Below are 18248 nucleotides of genomic sequence, written 5' to 3' on the forward strand. Positions count from 1 at the left end.
GGTCACATGACCTACAATGGTGTAAGTAGAAGGAGTTAAAGAAGAGAAGCTCTTTTTCTCTGGAAAGTTGATGTGCTCCTAGAGATGCAGAAATTTTGCTACCATTAGGAGTATGAAAAGAGTAAGAAATAGAAAATTATAAAGAAAGAAATCCTATATTCTGATTAAATCATGCCTGAATCCCCTATCCACTGGATTTTTCAGTATGTTCTACTTATGTTAGTTTGCCATGGGAAATGTATTACAATGAAAGGCATTAAATAAAAGTATTCAAGGCATTAAAAAATTTATTGACATGGAGAGAGGCCCATTACATGTTATTATGAAAAATGGATTATATAACAGTACATACAATGAAAATCTCAATTTACAACTTTATCTGCATATAGTATATGTATGTATGTACACACACACACATACTCAGAGATATGCCTGGATGTGTCAACAACGGTTATCTCTAGTAGGAATTCTGAGGAATTTTACTTTCTTTTTGTGTTCTTCTACAGTGTTTACCCTGGTGCAACAACATGCATTTTTGTGGGAGAAAAATATGCTTCTAAAAACTGGCTATTTACTGATTCTGTCTGTCTCTAGTGTAAAATAAATGGATGGCTTTGCTTCATATCCCTCTCCAAACTTAAGTGTTCCAGGAGAAAAAAAAATCAAGAAAACTAGCCAGGCAGTCAAATTATTATTTCATTATAAAACTCCATGATGAAGCAATGAAACCCCTTTCAGATCTGAATTTATACATGCTGAAAAAGAAACACAGCCAGTGGTACCTCAGTGTCTTTCTAGAAGAGTGGAAATAACATTAATCAAAATGAAACATCCTCCAGAAGCTGAACACTTCCTATCCCAAAAAGAGAGAATCCAAGGCGGGAGGGCAGAGTCATAGGCAGAGCAATGACACAGCTGCCTCCAGAAAGGGCAGGAACCTTTGAGGCCACGTAAAAGTTGCAAAGGGGTTCTGAGCGCTATCATATTAGACAGATGGTGCCTCCCTGACTGTCGCTAGGTATCCACACCTTTTTTTGTGTGGGATAAACCCCCAAGGACCTAACCCACTCCTCAGTAAAGAAGCCTCATTCTAGTCACTCCACGCTCTCCAAAAGTAATAGTTTCAAGTAAACTAGAAGACTAGATGTTCTCTGTGACGTCTTTCCGTTCTATATTAATTAAGTACATTACATACATTTTGTAAAGAGAGATTCTTTGAAAGATTTTTGAAAAACATGGGTTAGAGACATCTGAGTGCTGTAGATTCAGGCTGGAAGTGACAGGTCTAAGAGGTAACGCTGGGTTTAGAAATATCCGCCAAAGGCAAACAGAAGTCAAAGATAAAATCTCTATTTGTTTACTGGTGATTTTTTTACCAGAGTTTGTAGAATCTTCCCAAAAAGGTCTCAAAAACTCTGGCTTCTAAAATCAGTTCATTGGGGTGATATCTCTTTAAAGTAAAAGGAATCTTATAGATACAAAGTAACTGCAAAGATAGTAGGATACTTTCCATCAGTTACAAGTTAATTTCGAGCAGTTATTTGTTGCTTTTACAATAAATTACAACACTAATTACATTGTATTTCATGATACTGGCATTATTCACAGTCAGACACTATTTTGTTCTGAGAAAGCCATGGTACTCAAAGAAAATAATCTAAAATAAACACCAAGTATCAAATTGTCCATACTACATGTTGGCTTTGGGATCAAGTTAAAGATGCATCCCCAAAAAGCGTTCCTCCCACTTAAAATTACAAGCATGCACTACGCTATCCATTTGTCTATTCTGTGTCTGACTCTAACTCTCTCCCGCCTAGATGGACTGTTGGCAGCCTTCAATCCTACAGAGCATAAACATGGGAAAGAAGTTTCCAGCACTTTGGGGGGCCGAGGCAGGTGAATCACCTGAGGTCAGGAGTTCAAGTCCAGCCTGGCCAACATGGAGAAGCCCTGTCTCTACTAAAATACAAAGAATTAGCCTGGCATGGTGGTGCACGCCTGTAATCCCAGTTACTCGGGAGACTGAGGCAGAAGAATCGCATGAACCCAGAAGGCAGAGGTTGCAGTGAGCTGAGATTGTGCCACTGCACTCCAGCCTGGGTGACAGAGCAAGACTCTGTCTCCAAAAAAAAAAAAAAAAAAAGGAAAGAAGACAATACTGAATACCAAGTGGTTCTCAAACTTCAGTTCCAACACGAATCCTTCATGGACTATCTTCAGTGTTTGGCATCAGTAGCTTGAGATGGACTGCTAGCTGTAATTTTAAAAACAACCTAGATAGATCTGAATAGTGTACGATCGCCCTTTCGGAAACAATGATGTAGATCATTACAAGGGGATTTTGTCACTTACAGATAATCAAACCTGATTCTATAACTCTATTCTGGATCATTCTACTCTTCTCTACATTTATGGTCACTATTCTTGTCCCTTGTCCAGGAACCCACCACCATCTATTCCTGCACTTGAAAATAATTTCCAAATTAGTTTTGTTTCTAGTCTTGCCCTCTCCAATCTCTTCTCCGGAAACTTGCCAGAAGGGTTTTAGGTATTACAAATCAGACCACTTCACTTCCCTTAAAACCCTTCAATGACTGCTTAAGGAGTATAGAATTTCCCTTTGCTGGCTGCACAATATTGTGAATATACTAAATGCCACTGAATTGTTCACTTTAAGATGGTTCATTTTGTGTCATGTGAATTTCACTTCTTTTTTTAAATGGCAGACAAAAGCAAAAGCAAAAACACTTCAGTGGCTCTCCACTGCACATAGGAGAAAATCCAAAGTCCCTAGCATGGTTTATTAGGTCTGGCATAATTGAGTCCTAACCTCCACCTCAGCAACCTTGTTCCCACCACTGTTCACCCTTTCTCTCTATACTCTCCAGCCACACTGGTCTCCTGGTTTCTAAAAGCCAAGCTTTCGCTTATCTGGGCTTCATACTTGGGACTCTCACCTGGATAACCCCAAACACCCTTCTGGTAGGAATTTATAAATTACTCTCCCATATATGCCTCCTCTGACCACTTCCCCTTCATTATGCCCTTTCAGAGAAACCCGGTTTTTTCAAAGTACTTATCATAAGATCCAATTACATAATTACTGTTCTGTTTATCTATTTGATGTCTTTTCCAGTAAACTGTAGACTCCCAAGACAGGAATGCTGCTTATTTTGTTCACCACTATGTTCCCAGCATCTTGTGTGAACTTGGCACAACAAATACCTATTCATCAGGCATGCACAATGAATATCTAGCATGCTTTTCTCCAAAAACATTAAATCTCTACCACAAAATGATTAAAGGACTATAATTGCAATATCATATGAAAATTAAAATTTTATAGTTATTCTAAAATTCATAATAACTAGATGAGAAAACTCAGAAACTTCTTAGAATCAACTCAATACAGTGCCTCCACCAAGCACAGAAAACAGCTTCTCTGACTTCTACAGCACCTGCTTTGTGATGCTTGATAGAATCAAGTCTCTAATGCCCAAGAAAATTCCACTTAAAATTCCACTTCTTCATGCCACAGCACATTACTAAGTAACAAGGAAAGAAACATAGTGTACATCTCTGCAGAAAGATACAATTGAAATGGATAAAAGACTAGAATTCAGAAGGATGTCAGGAGAAACTGTTAGCTGCTTTCACACAGGCATGACTTTCTTGAAAAAGGGTGTATAGAGTACTATCAGAAAATAAGGGCCCTGGACTTAGTCGGTTCTGAGAGATAAAGAAAAAGGAAAATGGAGGAGAAACTCACATAAAGGCAGGCATAATTGGTGTTTTGTTACTAAACAAACTGCTCTTCAGTGATTATAGGTGTGCACGTGATTGATTTTTTTTTCCAATCTTGCACTTGTATTAACTAGAACCCTAATTTGTCCATGAGGCTGAAGTGTGTCTTAATTACTTGCCTTCAAAGCTTATGCCCATTTAAAATAAGCTTATTTCTTTTCCATTGTCAGTTCACTCAGAGCCGCCTAATCCACAATCCTCCCGCCCAGCACTCACCACTTCTGATCATTATGGAGAGCAGAGGCAAGGGATGGCCTTACAGACAGGTTCCAAAAAGATCCATCTGTTCATAACTGTGTGCATCAGCCCACAACACATCCCCCAGCCCTGCTCTCACTGCAAGGGCAGCAGAACATCAAAACCTGAACACATTTACCATCCATGCCGCAAGCCACAAGCGATCTTTCTTTTCTTTCTCTTTTTTTTTTTTTTGTGTGTGTGAGATGGAGTTTCGCTCGTCACTCAGGCTGGAGTGCAATGGCATGATCTCAGCTCACTGCAACCTCTGCCCCACGGGTTCAAGCGATTCTCCTGTTTCAGCCTCCAAAGTAGCTGGGACTACAGGTGCCTGCCATCACGCCCAGCTAATTTTTGAATTTTTAGTAGAGATGGGGTTTCAGTATGTTGGCCAGGCTGGCCTTAAACTCCTGACCTCAAGTGATCTGCCAGCCTCGGCCTCCCAAAGTGCTGGGATTACAGGCCTGAGCGACCGTGCCCAGCCTCTTTTCTTTTTTTAGAGACAAAGTCTCCCATGCTCTTTCACCCAGGCTGGAGTACAATGGCATGATCATAGCTCACTATAATCTCAAACTCCTCTGCGTTCAAGCAATCCTCCCACCCCAGCCTCCTGAGTAGCTTGGGACTATAGGTGTGCATCCTTAATATTTTTATTTTTTGTAGAGACAGGGTCTCACTTTGTTGCCCAGGCTGGTTTCCAACTCTTAGCCTCAAGTGATCCTCCCATCTTGGTCTCACCAAGTGCTGGAATTACAGGTGTGAGTCACCTCACCTAGCCCACAGGTGATTTTTCAATACTTACGTTTTCTTCGGCCAGAACTTTGAGTTTTCCCAGGTCTCAGGTCAGTAGACCTGGTGGTGATTTGCATGGCTACTAATTTTAAGACTATCCCCATGTGTGCTACAATCCTTAAAACTGCTCCTGGCATCTGAGGATGGACTGCCCACGATTGGGTGGTTGATGTGCCCTTTTGAACATCTTAGTTAGAGATAGCTCTAAAGCTTGTTCTTAATTGAGGCTCCAGCTCCCTGCTCTCTCTGCTTGGCTTGGGGCCCCTGGAGGAAGAATGAAGCTGCTAGGGAAACTACATGGTTGCAACCAACAAAACCTCTTTCCAACACAGACAGGGAGCCTGAAGAGTCACCACAATGCCCCACCGCCACCCCTAAGGAATCCAAGTTGCTCTTATGTGCCTCCTTCCTTAAGGCAGTGTGTGTGACCACTACGGTGGCCCCCAGCTTTGCTCCATTGACAGACCTTCTTAATTTGCCTTATGTTTGAAGATGCTACTTGAGGCCTGTTTTTTCTTAATCAAGCATTCTTATTAATGTTCTTCACATTGTTTTTATGATATAACCACATATACTTCCAGAGGCAATAAGGTGGAGGAGCCTGATAATATTATAAAAAGTATTTTTTTGCAGTAAAGTGCCAGCCAAACCAAACCCTATGGAGCAGAGATATGAACTGAAAGCCAACATACATTTAGTAGTGAATCATAAGACCAATATATTAGTATGTTAAGGATATAACACATAAGAGATGAAGTCAGTAAGAACTGATGGTAGAAAATAAGACAGGGGGTGTTAGCAAATGAGGGTTTGAAGGACAGAATAACAAAGACATTGGAGGGGGATTGCCAAGTTGACAAACATGTATGAAAAAGAGGTGCTTGGAAACCACAGACGAGGAGGGAACGAAGAATCAGCAAAGGGACAGAGATTCCTGGTGGCAGGGGTGAAGTTATAAATGCAGGTAACTTTTACCCCACCTGGAACTAGTAAGATTTTTTGCAGTGGAAGAAGCTACAATGCCAGAAGACAAAAAGTCTCACCAGATTTATAACATTCTCATGCTCTGAGGAACTGGGGAATGTCTAACTAGGAAAATAGAAATATCTTCAAGTATTTTCCACTGAGGAAATTAAATGCAGAGAATTAATTACTCAGGTGATGGAGCTGCAGACAGCCTACCACCAGATACTGAGGTAATCTAGAGATTAGCATGGACAGGAAGCACTACCTCCCCTGGACTATAGCAGGAGATAGTATTGCTGGAATCTGTGGGACAAAGTCACTAGTAAGCAGCTAGAACCAGAGAAGGTCTGTTGAGCACAAGCTATGCTACAGACGTGAATTCCCATTGCCAGGGATGCTACCCACAGCTAGGAAAACAAAAAACAAAAAAATCCTGCATCACCCTTTTCCCTGCAGTCTCCCACCAGTGCCTCCCAAGGGTAAAACACAGCAAGTCAGCTGACTCAGAAATCTGAGAAAGCAGCCTGCAGGGGTGAGCCCCCTCATCTACAGAGAGGAGGAAGGAAGAGCCAGGAATGCTGGACCCAACACCAGAGGGGAGGATAGAAATGCTGGTGAAAGGAAGAGGAGTTCCAGTGAGCTTGAATAAGAAGCTCTTTTTACAACAGGCATACTTTTAAAAGGTTTGCTTATTGCCATACAGTGGTCACAAAGGAATACATAAACTAGAAGTTCTACCTTCTGGAATAGCTGACTGACAGGAATTCCTGACACATTCAAGTGGCCCCTGATGCTGCCATGCAGAATCCACGTTGGAAGGGGGTTGGGGAATTTATTCTCTGTTACGCTTTCTTCAGTTACAATTAAGTCAGGACTAGTCCAAACCAGTGAAAAAAAATTCTTAAGAAAAATTCTACACTATAAAAGGCTAACTTTTCATAAAAAAGGATGAGTTCATGTCCTTTGTAGGGACCTGGATGCAGCTGGAAACCATCATTCTCAGCAAACTATCGCAAGAACCGAAAACTAAACACCACATGTTCTCATTCACAGGTGGGAATTGAACAATGAGAACACTTGGACACAGGGTGGGGAACATCACACACCGGGACCCAATGTGGGGTGGGGGGTGGGGAGGGATAGCATTAGGAGATATACCTAACGTAAATGATGAGTTAATGGGTGCAGCACACCAACATGGCACATGTATACATATGTAACAAACCTGCACGTTGTGCACATATACCCTAGAACTTAAAGTATAATAAAACAATAATAATAATAATAATAATGTTTTAAAAATGGAAAAATTTCAAATCTGCTGCCTCATCATCAAACTCTTGGGCTTCTCTGCAACTACAGGTAGACAATCTACTGGCCAGAGCAGCTGCTGTCACATCCTTCTACAGTATTTGTAACAGAGGACTGGCCAGTCTCTGACTGTACACTTGCTGGTACAGGGAGCTCACCACATCTTGATACCAATTCTGTTGCTGGATGGAACTGTTGTTGGGAATTCTGCTTCACAATATGCTGAGACAACTGTAACCTTTGGACTCAAAAAAGTATGAGTTCTTATTTAATTTGAAAATAAGTATCTGAAGAGAGCTATAAACTATATACCACTTTTTCTAAAAAAAAAAAAAAGTTGACTTTTAAAATTAAAAATATCATAAATAGTCCATAAAAGTAAATACATATGTGCGCACACACATGTACAAGTAAAACTGAGGAAATCTGAATAAGATTGATGGATCGTATCAATGTCAATATCCTGCTAATAAAACTGTACACTATAGTTTTATAAGATGTTATCTTTGTGGGAACTGGGCGAAGGGTACACACAATCTCTCTGTATTATTTCTTTCTTTCTTTCATTTTTTTTTTTTTTGAGATGGAGTCTCACTCTGTTGCCCAGGCTGGAGCGCGATGGCACAATCTTGGCTCACTGCAACCTCCGCCTCCCAGGTTCAATCAATTCTCTTGCCTCAGCCTCCCAAGTACCTGGGATTACAAGTGCCCACGACTATGCCTGGCTATTTTTTTTTTCCTTGTATTTTTAGTAGAGACGGGCTTTTACCATGTTGGTCAGGTTGGTCTTGAACTCCTGACCTCAAGTGATCCACCCACCTCGGCCTCCCAAAGTCTGTATTATTTCTCAAAATTGCATGTGAATCTACAATTATCCCAAAATAAAATGTTCAATAAAAATATCATAAATGTGTACATAATATCCACAATTAACAAGGCCTCTTCTTTTCTACTGTGTGTCCGGGTCCCCTTACACTCACACGCTCAGTATTTCAACTGTCAGCACTCTTCATTCTCGCTGTTAAGCAAAGCCCAGTAAGCTCTTTGCTGACCCACCCCACAAGTTCTCATAATTTGGTCTTTTCTTTGTCATTGACTTGATACTACTTTTGCAAAAATATGGGGATGATGTTGGGTTGCTATTGTTTGATTATTCAGCCTTTGCATTTCTGACTGTAGAGAGAGTCAGAATATTAGTATTCATACATGGGATAATTAGAAGCCTGCCTTATCTTATTTCATATCTTCTAACCAGCTTCAACCTGTTCATTTCATAATTAAGCATTTAATTCAAAACAGCTCTCTTTACAGATTTATGCTTGCTTTCTCTCACTCTCTTTACCCCTTTATCCCCTTTGGGAGCTAGTGGCCTAAGAACTGGCAGGAAAAATTGCAGTCAAAAGCTTGGCATTATGACAGAACAAGAGGAAAAAAACAACCCCACCCCCAGCTACCACTCATTCACTTAGCTAAAATATAGGCTATCAAAGCAGCAGGGAAAACAACAGATACAAATGCACAAAGAGTCATGCTAGGTCTTCCAGAAACTGATGGTGGATGAAAATCACCTCTTTGCCAAGAGCAAGGGGGGAAAAACATCACTATTCATCACAAAATGATGCACCACAGATCTCTCTTCAGCTCTCCTTCTCTACAACTCCACAAATCCTTCCCGTAAAATATAACTTTCTTCCTTTAATGATCTGAAAGTGAATTATTCATATTCTCCAATTTATCTTTCCTTCTTTTATTTATGCTCAGACATGTACTACTTGACTGTAGAAAGCCTAAGATTACAGGCAAGACAGAGGATTCCCAGCCCTTCCAGGGGCGCCAAGTCCAATGGGCAGGGCAGGGCAACAGGACGAGGTGGAGGACTGAACACTCATCTGGGGAATGGCAGCTAAGTGACCACATGGCACAGGCCTCTACGTCATGCTGACTGTTTCAGACAATCCATCTCAAATCCTTTCCGTATTTCCATCCCTACAGTTACTACCTTAGCTTAGGTACTCATGATTGTTTGTCTGAGCAGTGCCACTTCCTAGGTGGTCTCCATGTCCCCCAACGCCTCCTCCATCAATCCATTTCCCACACATCTGCCAGAATCATCTTTCTAAGCTGCAAATCTAAGGAGCAATGCCCTCATCAGTAGGTCTCTATCACCTGAGGTCTCCCAAACTTGCCTCATTATTTAAATAAATAAATAAATAAATAAATAAGCAGATTCTTCCATATCTTTTGTTGAAGAAGCCAACCTTATGACAGAATTTAAGTACAAGTTATTTATTTGGGGAGGGGATCCTAGGAAGTACTGGAAGAGGAATGGAGAAAGGAGACAGCCATTTTTAAAGCACAGATTGTCTAGCTGGCTATGACTGTGGGTAACTGAGGCTGAGTTTCACATGGGAACCACAGGACACAGTGTGAAATATGCATCAGTTATTGTGCCCATTGGCAGAGGATGCTAGCAGATTACCCAGCTCTCTTGCGTCACTGGCTGAGGTCTATTCCTGAGGCCATTAACTGTGCTGCACTACTAAGCTTCCCCACACACAGGAGAGAAACGCTAGGTGGGGAATAGGAGGTACTTGCAGAACTGCATCCTGAAGAAGGGAGTGTCAGGGCATATGAGTAGCAAACTGACTATGTCTGCTACACCAAGCCATGTCCCTGAAGATGTCCACTTAGTGTGCCTTGGGTGGGATCTGGAAATCAGTATTGTGACAAACACATCGTGGGATTCCTATGAACAGACAGATTTGAAAAACACTGACAACATTATTAAGTCTAAAATCTTTGATGGACTCTACCAGGTCCTCCATGTTCTGTGTCTTCTGCCCTGCTCTCCATACCAACCTCCATGCACAGTCCACTTGCCAGAACACACTTGAATCTGTGCACTTCCCTGCAAGCAGCATGTTCTCTTCCATGAGCAGCAACTGTGCCTTAAGAATCTGTAAGAGGCCGGGCGCAGTGGCTCACGCCTCTAATCCCAGCACTTTGGGAGGCCGAGGCGGGCAGATCACGAGGTCAGGAGATCGAGACCATCCTGGCTAACACGGTGAAACCCCGTCTCTACTAAAAATACAAAAAATTAGCTGGGCGTGGTGGCGGCGCCTGTAGTCCCGGCTACTCGGGAGGCTGAGGCAGGAGAATGGCGTGAACCCGGAAGGCGGAGTTTGCAGTGAGTCCAGATCACGTCACTGCACTCCAGCCTGGGCGACAGAGCGAGACTCCATCCCCTCACCAAAAAAAACAAGGATCTGTATGATCCCCAAAGCCAAATACAGTACCATTTATATAGTGAATGTTTATACAACAAATGTTTATTAAAGAAATAATTCCCAAAGAAATACATAGTATATTATTTAAGTGGTATTGAAAGGTTCCCTGGATTTAAAAAAAAAAAAAAATCTTCCCTATGTATTAAAATAGTAGGTACAATTCCACTACTAAAACTAAGCAAATACATATTGAGCACCTAATATATGCAAGACACTCAGGAATCCCTCCAGAAAAGTACTTCAACCTTTTATCAGCTTTTACACTTTAACAAAGATGTGCTGATACACAGATGTGAATAAAACCCTACAAAGGAGATAAACACCTAGGCAGTGGTGAAAGGTAAAGGGCCTTCACTGTAAAAGGAACCGGAGGTATGAAAGACTTTGCCTATCCTGTGATTCTGTCAGGGTTGTCTTCGGGGACACTACCTCCTCCCTCACAAAGATTCAACAGGATAAAGAAGAAAGTTTTATTTCAATGGTGTTTACCTGGAATTATGACTTCTTCCAGTGACTAGAAATGTGGTACTTGGGATCCAGATGGTAACTCTGGGCTCTCTCCCTTATATCCACAATGGCTTCTGAAGCTTTCGAGATGTTCAAGGTGCTCTCTTGCAAATGAGACCAGAACAAAGGCTTTGGCCACTGAAGTCATTACAGGCCTCACCTGTGGCTTTTCTCCCACTGTTAGAGATGTTAACACGGCACCTTGGTCACATTCCAGTCTGGATAATTACATTGGGGCTAGCAAACTTTATCCTCCAGCACCAACTAAACAAAGTATTCCTTTGGACTTGTTGCCATAACCTTTGTTATGCTGCTGTGGGCTATTAACGGGCTATTCTATACTTGGGATGGCTGTATTTGTGGAAAATAAATAGCCCTGGCATTACTTTCTATACTGATAAGAAATATATTCCAAATATCACTGGCTAAGTTGGCTATTTTGGCTTAAAATATGCAGTGCCAGAAACAATTAGAAATTACAATAATTTCTTCTCCATTCTATAAACTTTTACTATCCACACAAATGAAGCGTGAGATATTTGCAGCATTACACAAAGAGGGAGAGACGATGCATTAATTCTACAAAATATATACTTAGTGTCTGCCATATGCCAGGCTGTATGTCGTAGGTACTGGGCACTGTTGTCGCTGCTGGGGGTTATGTTGACAGTGTACATATGAAAATTTTTCAGAAGGAGTAATTCAAATAAATTCTTCCTATGCTGCTACATTTCTAAAAATCTGAATATATTATTTTTACTTGAAAAACTACCATACACAGTTCTCCCAATCAAATACTACTTTTGTCCACCTTTCTTTTTTTCTTTTTTTTTTTTTTTTTTTTGAGACAGAGTTTCACTCTTGTCGCCCAGACTGGAGTGCAGTGACGCAATCTCAGCTCACCGCAACCTCCGCCTCCCAGGTTCAAGTGATACTCCTGCCTCAGCCTCCCAAGTAGCTGGGATCACAGGCATGCGCCACCACCCCGGCTAATTTTGTATTTTTAGTAGAGACAGGGTTTCTCCATGTCGGTCAGGCTGGTCTTGAACTCCCCACCTCAGGTGGTCTGCCCGCCTCAGCCTCCCAAAGTGCTGGGATTACAGGAGTGAGCCACTGCACCCGGCCTTATCCACTATTTAAATAAGAGTCTGTAGGACCTGAAACTGTATGTGTATGTGGAAGTATATGTGTACCTAAGAGTGAGAAAATATGTCTTCCTGGCTATCCTGGAGGGTAGCAAATAGAATGCTGCTTATATATTTATTTGTTTGCTTATTTTTAGCAATCATCCCATTTGGGTGGGTAAGAGTTTACAGGTTGTAATAGCAGAAGCTGACATAACAAAATTGAAAACATAAATACCTCTTGTTTAAAGCTCTTTACTGTATGAAAGAAACACAAATCAGGCCCTCTGATATTCTATCATAGGAATGAAAAGTGACAAAAAGAAAAAAAATATAAGTATTGTGTGTGTTTGCACATACACACAATTATCTTGCACATGAAAATAGGAGAGGGAAGCTAATTTAAATCTCAAGATTCCAGTAGGTTAAATTAAATGTATGAACTAAAGAATATTTAACATCACACTATGCAAGTGGATGCAGAAATAGTTCAGAAATTTTTTTAAGAAACCTAACCTTGAAATTCAGATTAATCCTAGTAGATCTGAAACAGGTACTTTCTCCTAGACAAATTATATCCAGACAGTGGAAAATACATTTTTTAAAAGTGAAGTTCACTTGAAATTTGCCAAATTATTATTCTTTTGGAAAATCCTTCTCGCTAGAACAAGTTAATAGCAGGCTTCTAAAACTAGGTTTAACATGCTGTAAATCCATTTATTCCCCTCCACAAATCTACTAACGTAAGTCTTTTCTAGTGAAAAGGACTCTCTAATGGCACTTAATACTGTCACTACATTGTTTCTCCAGTCAGTCAACGTCAAGGTTTTCCACTTAAGGAATTGTATTAAAGTTAAATGCTTACTTTTGTCATAAATAATAAACAATGGAATACAGATTATTTAAAATAGCACACGGAGCCTCAAAATGTATTACACACACAATGTATTTCCTAAGTTTAGAAGAAATGACTAATAATGCATATATGATCGAAGTTTTCCATCCAATAATCCATTATCATTTGAGCACTAAGAAACAATCTGCACTATCACCTCTCTCAGAGATGGATGACTCATCTTCCACTAACAGGCATTAGGTAATACCTTTGGCAAGAGGGTTTTGATAAAAGACTGAAACAAATATTATGCAGGGACACAGGCACCCCACGAACTTTAAAGAGCCCAGATCACTACACCAACAGTATGTCTACTGCATTGTAGGACAGGAGATTATAATGAGTGATTGATTAATTAGCTATAATGTACAGGTATACAAACTGACCAACACAATCTTGAATCTCATCCCTGTTGAAAATTCACACAGAATAAGGGATTATTAAAGACTGCCCAAAGCCATAGACAACTACCAAAGCAAGGGACTGGGCTTCCCAGTTTACGGAAAGAGGCAGGAATCACAGGACTTTTAGAGATTCAAGGCACAATATATTGGACACAAGGCATCTAAGACCACAATCTAGCCTAGCGTGTCGATGTTGAATTTTTACTCTCAAATGTTATTGTATTTTCTAAGTACAGTATTAGAAATTACAATATTCCATTTTTATAAAGATAAAAGTCTTAGTTGCAAATGTTATGTAAATAAAAAACCAAGAAAGAATAATAAAGGAGAGAAATGAGGGGGGAAATGGTCAAGTGTGACCCAGTGGAAGACATCCTGAGACTGGGTCTGTCACCAGGGTTGTGTCACATAATCTCACTATGCCTCAGTGTTCCTCCATATTAAAGGGTTAGGCTAGAGCCTCAGTCTCTACTTCATTCCTAGCAGTAAAATCGTGCCTTCTATTTAGGTATCATAGAAAACCCAAGTTTTTGTAATATCCTAAGAGCACCTGGCAGCAGCAGAAAATGTGCTTACAATGCTTAATGACTAAAAAGGGAAGAATGAGAAGGGTCTAAACAATCCTCTCAAACTTGCATTTTTCAGTTTATACTAGGCTTAAGAGGGCAATTGAAGTTAGATGCTTCATTTCATCCCACAATAATTCGTATTATAATAAAACATTTAATATTCCTTAAAAAACATCCAAAAAAAAAAAAAAAAGAAAGAAACAGCTTCACCTTACTCAAATGAAACTTAGTGGATCTGTCTCATTTGGAGGGTTGCAATGCCTGAGCTACAATGTGAGTATCAGGATGTGGAAGCAGCTGTCACTGCTTTGTTTTTCATTCACAGTAGGTGGTTGCCAGGCAACAAAATACTATTGTCTGTTTCCATGATCTATTGGCCAATTCTACTGGTGATAATGCTTTCTACAGTTTAAAACAGGGCCACCTTTTGGACAAAAAGAAATGAGAAAAAATTCTAAGGATGACAATAACATATATATGAATAAATACACTGAATGTACTCTAAAATTATGTGTATAAATATACAACTGTGTGCTGATACACATACAAATATTTTGCATGTATGCATATGTGATTATATACATTCTCCTACATACAAACCCATCTAAATTTAATAGGCCCACAACTTGAATCTAAATCCCTTAGGGAAATCAAGGTATGAACTAGAGAAACAAAAACACAGAATCATTTTCTTAACAATAGCAATAACTTCCCATTTGTCCCATATATCAAATCCTGTTTCTTGAACAGGAGGTCCTCCAGTCAGAAAAGCAATTCTGTCTACTTATATAAAAAATAATAATAATGAAAAGCCTTTACCATCTACTCTAGAATCATGTAATACATTTAATATATTGTTTTATTATCACATGCTACCAATGTGTACAAAGATAATTCAAAGCGTGTTGCTGTTTACAACCAAGAATCTTAAATTTTATTCATCTTAAAAATAATTGAATTGTTCTCCCTGGAATAGCCTCATGTGATTCCCCACTTTGTTTTGATATGGGTCCCTGGGGAACAACAGTCACGCTATGTTACTCTTGCATATTTCAGTAGCTTACAAATAAAATAACACACAGTGTACTCAATATAAAGTTGTCAACATTAACTTGCATCAGTTGCTGTTTGTTTTGCATTGACAAGGCTTCTTAAAGATAAGAATGACAATATTCTTAGATGTACAGACACAACATCAAAACAGCCTGAAGGAATTAAAGCTGGAAAATGCTAGAGGCAATCACGCTTTGAAATGAAGAGAAATCAGTATCATTTATACGTACACATATATTTGTTTAAAGGCTCTAAATAATGCCAGAACAATCTGTATTTTATGCAATGCTCATCCGTCTTCCCTCACAATATTCCGAAAGCACTTCAACTATTTAATGCATCCCCTCCAAGAGGCCTTTCACTTTTTCAAACTCATTATCACTTTCAAATCTGTATATTACAAGAAACTGGAATAAGCAATATCCATTACATGGATAGACATTATTAATATAAAGTCTCTATCAAAGTGGCAACGCTAGCAAAACAAAAGCAGAGTGTGTTAACCATGAGCTGAGTACCAGCAAATGTTACCACTTTGCTTGACAGAGCCGTCTCCAACAGCACGCACCCGCCTCTCGAGAGGGCCCACCAGGTTTCTGCCTCACATCTCACCCCACAAATGACCCACTTCTTCCTCTCTCAGCTTTCCAAGCTCGCTCACCTGTGTCTCTCCTCCAGGAATCAATTTCCTTCCCACTTTCTCCACCCTCTTCAGATCCCTTAATCACCTTTCATTATTTTCTCCAAACCACCAGACTCAAATCTGCAGCCCAGTTGGCCAGGAACCTCTCCATACGCACGTATTTCCTGCATTCTCCTGGGTCTGCTTTTAAAAATTGCTACCACCAAACAAATGCAATCTTAACAAAATTAGGATTACACTGCCAGTGTCTTTTTTCATGTAATGTTACAGCAGTGAAAGATTGAGGGAGAGAAAAGGATAGAAGCAGGAGTGTATCTGGGTGAAGGAGCGTGGCTCAGTGGCTATACAGTGAGACGCAGTGATTCCACAGAGCTGGGCTTGCCCACCTGTCGACCCCACTTTCCCCATGTGCTCGCCGCGGGATGACAACCACAACACTCCAGAACCACCCCCCTCCGAAAGGGGGCGGGGTTACGCCTTCAACCAATCAGGACCCGCGAGCCCCGGGTGTCCAACCTATGGGGTGGCTGTGGCCGTGCAGGGGGAGGACGTGGGGTGGTCTGGGAGGGGCCGCGTCCGTGGGAGGCTCGCACGTGTCGGGTCCGGAGAGGCGGAGAGGCGGGGAGGCGGCCGGCGTCCAGCGGCCGAGGCGCGGGCTCTGAACCCTGGCAGCTGCCGAGTCCAGGTGCCCCAGTGCCTCCTTTACCTCGGCGCTCCCGCCGAGGAAGACCTGTCCAAGGTGTCCGAGCTCCCCATGAGAGGGGACAGTCACAAATAACAACAATAGTACCCAGTGCAGACGAGGCGGGGAGGAAAGTTTCCGGCCCGCAGCAAAGCAGAATCCGCCAAGGCTGGAGGAGAAGGGATGCAGAGCGGGAGGGTGACAACCTGAAAGAGGGCAGCGGGAGCACTGTGCGGGCAGGACCGGGTCCCGGGGGCGACGCCCGCCGGGGGAGACGGGTGCGGGGTGCGCTGTCCAAGGTGCAGGGGAGGTGACTGGCGCGCGGCGGACGCGGAGCCCGGAGCCGACACTGGCTGGCGGGCGGCGGGGAGATCGGGGAACAGCTGTCTGGGGCGCTGGGCACCCCCGAGCTCGTAAAAGTGACGGAGCTTGAGCCGGGGCACGGCAGGGAAGAGCGTGAGGGCTGCACCGAAGCCCCCACGCGTCCACGCACTCCTCCTTACCAGCCTCACCTCTAGCTCCACTCCCCTCCCCCCTCGCCCACTCCCCTCCCAGTCTAGATCCAGGTGCCGAGGCGGGGGCGAGACCAGAGGACCCAGGCTTGGAGCCCGGACGCCCCAGGGATGTTGCGGGCCCCGGAGCTGCTTACCTGGGGCCGCCGTATGGGGAGCGGAGGCAACCCGCCGCGCGGAGTGGGGCGCCGGGCGCGGCGCGGCTCCTCCTAGCCTCGGCGTCCTCCTCCTTCTTTGCTTCTCCCGGACTCTGTCCCGGGCACGGAGCTGGGAGACGCGGCCGGGCTGCAGTCGCCTTTCCCTCCGCCGCCGCCGCCGCCGACGCCGCTGCAGCAGACAGAGGACGCCCCGTGGCGGCTGGAAGCCTGTGTGAGTAGCGGCGCCCGGGAGAGCGGGGATCTGCTGAGGGGCGCTGGAGACTCCGCGGCTGGAAGCGCGCGGGCGTGCGCACGCGCGCCTGCGAGTGTGAGTGTATGGGTGCGCGCGCGCCCACGGGGTGGGGGAGTCGCGAGGGGAGGGGGAGAGAGGCCGAGAGATGCTCGTAGGGACCGAGGCAAAATTCTGCGCCCCCGGAAATCCGTAAACGCTGGGAAAGAGGATCGAACGCGCGTCTCGCTTGGAGAAGCTGCCCACCGGGCGGCAGCAGAGGAGGAGGGGAAGTCAGCTAGGCGCGCTAGGGCTCCGGATCCCAGCCTGGCAGAGCCGAGCGGAGCGCGCAGCCACCGATGCAGCAGAGGCGGCGCCCGCAGCCCACGGTCGCGCTGCCCCCTCTCGGGAGGGGCCGAGGCCACTCGCTCCCGCCACCGCCGCCGCGGTCCGGACTGCTCTACTAGGAGCGGGGGAACCGAGAGAGGGACCGCACGGTTGCTACGGCGACCTTGGAGGCGCCGGGTCCGCTGAAGGGCCAAGAGGAGAACCCGGGCGCACGTGGCCGACTCCAGGCTGGAGCGGGTGTGTGCTAGGGTTGTGAGCTTGGGGTAGAAGGTGGAATTGGGCCGCGCGGCCTGGGCAGAGGATGCAGGGTGTGCGGCCCAGAGGGGCTCGGCCGGGGTGCGATCAGCATGCAGGTTGGTAAGGGTGAGGGGATCCTAACCCCAGGTGACATGTTGCCTTTTTTTCCTCCTTGGAGGCTACTTTTTCTCAAAGTTATCCACTTCCCAGATAAGAGTGCCGGCCTCCTCTTTGTTAGGATTCAACTTAGCTGTGCAGGCAACCAGGCAGTGCCTCCTTCAAGTCAGGCTCTTCCAAGAACCGCTCCCACCACCCCCCCCCCCATACATCCACATCCCCCGCTCCTCCTTCATCCCAACTACATTGTAATACTTTAGAAATAAATGTTTAAAGCACATTTACATTCTCTGCCTCTTAAAAGATACATTGTCCTAGTAGTATACTTTTCCTTGCTTATTTTAAATTCTGAGTGGGATTTCATTCACACCAGCATTTCTTCAAGGGTTGT

The 18248-nt window shown here is 43.5% G+C and overlaps 1 protein-coding gene across 6 annotated transcripts in view; it reads right to left on the bottom strand.

Annotated features, from left to right (window-relative positions):
• The window catches only part of ENOX1 (ecto-NOX disulfide-thiol exchanger 1), a 583643-nt gene extending 566384 nt beyond the window's left edge, over window positions 1-17259 (bottom strand). For 2 of the 6 annotated variants that reach the window (XM_031655828.1, XM_021929573.2), the window contains exon 1: window positions 16927-17024. The gene's annotated coding sequence lies outside the window, so the exon portion shown is untranslated. Of the gene's footprint in view, window positions 1-16926 lie in introns of all 6 variants that reach the window. The other 4 variants (XM_021929581.2, XM_031655830.1, XM_031655829.1 and 1 more) reach the window with 4 other exon arrangements.
• Window positions 17260-18248: the final 989 nt, after the last annotated feature.

The sequence above is a fragment of the Papio anubis genome, chromosome 15 (genome assembly GCF_008728515.1).
Source record: "Papio anubis isolate 15944 chromosome 15, Panubis1.0, whole genome shotgun sequence".
NCBI classification, from domain to species: domain Eukaryota; kingdom Metazoa; phylum Chordata; class Mammalia; order Primates; family Cercopithecidae; genus Papio; species Papio anubis.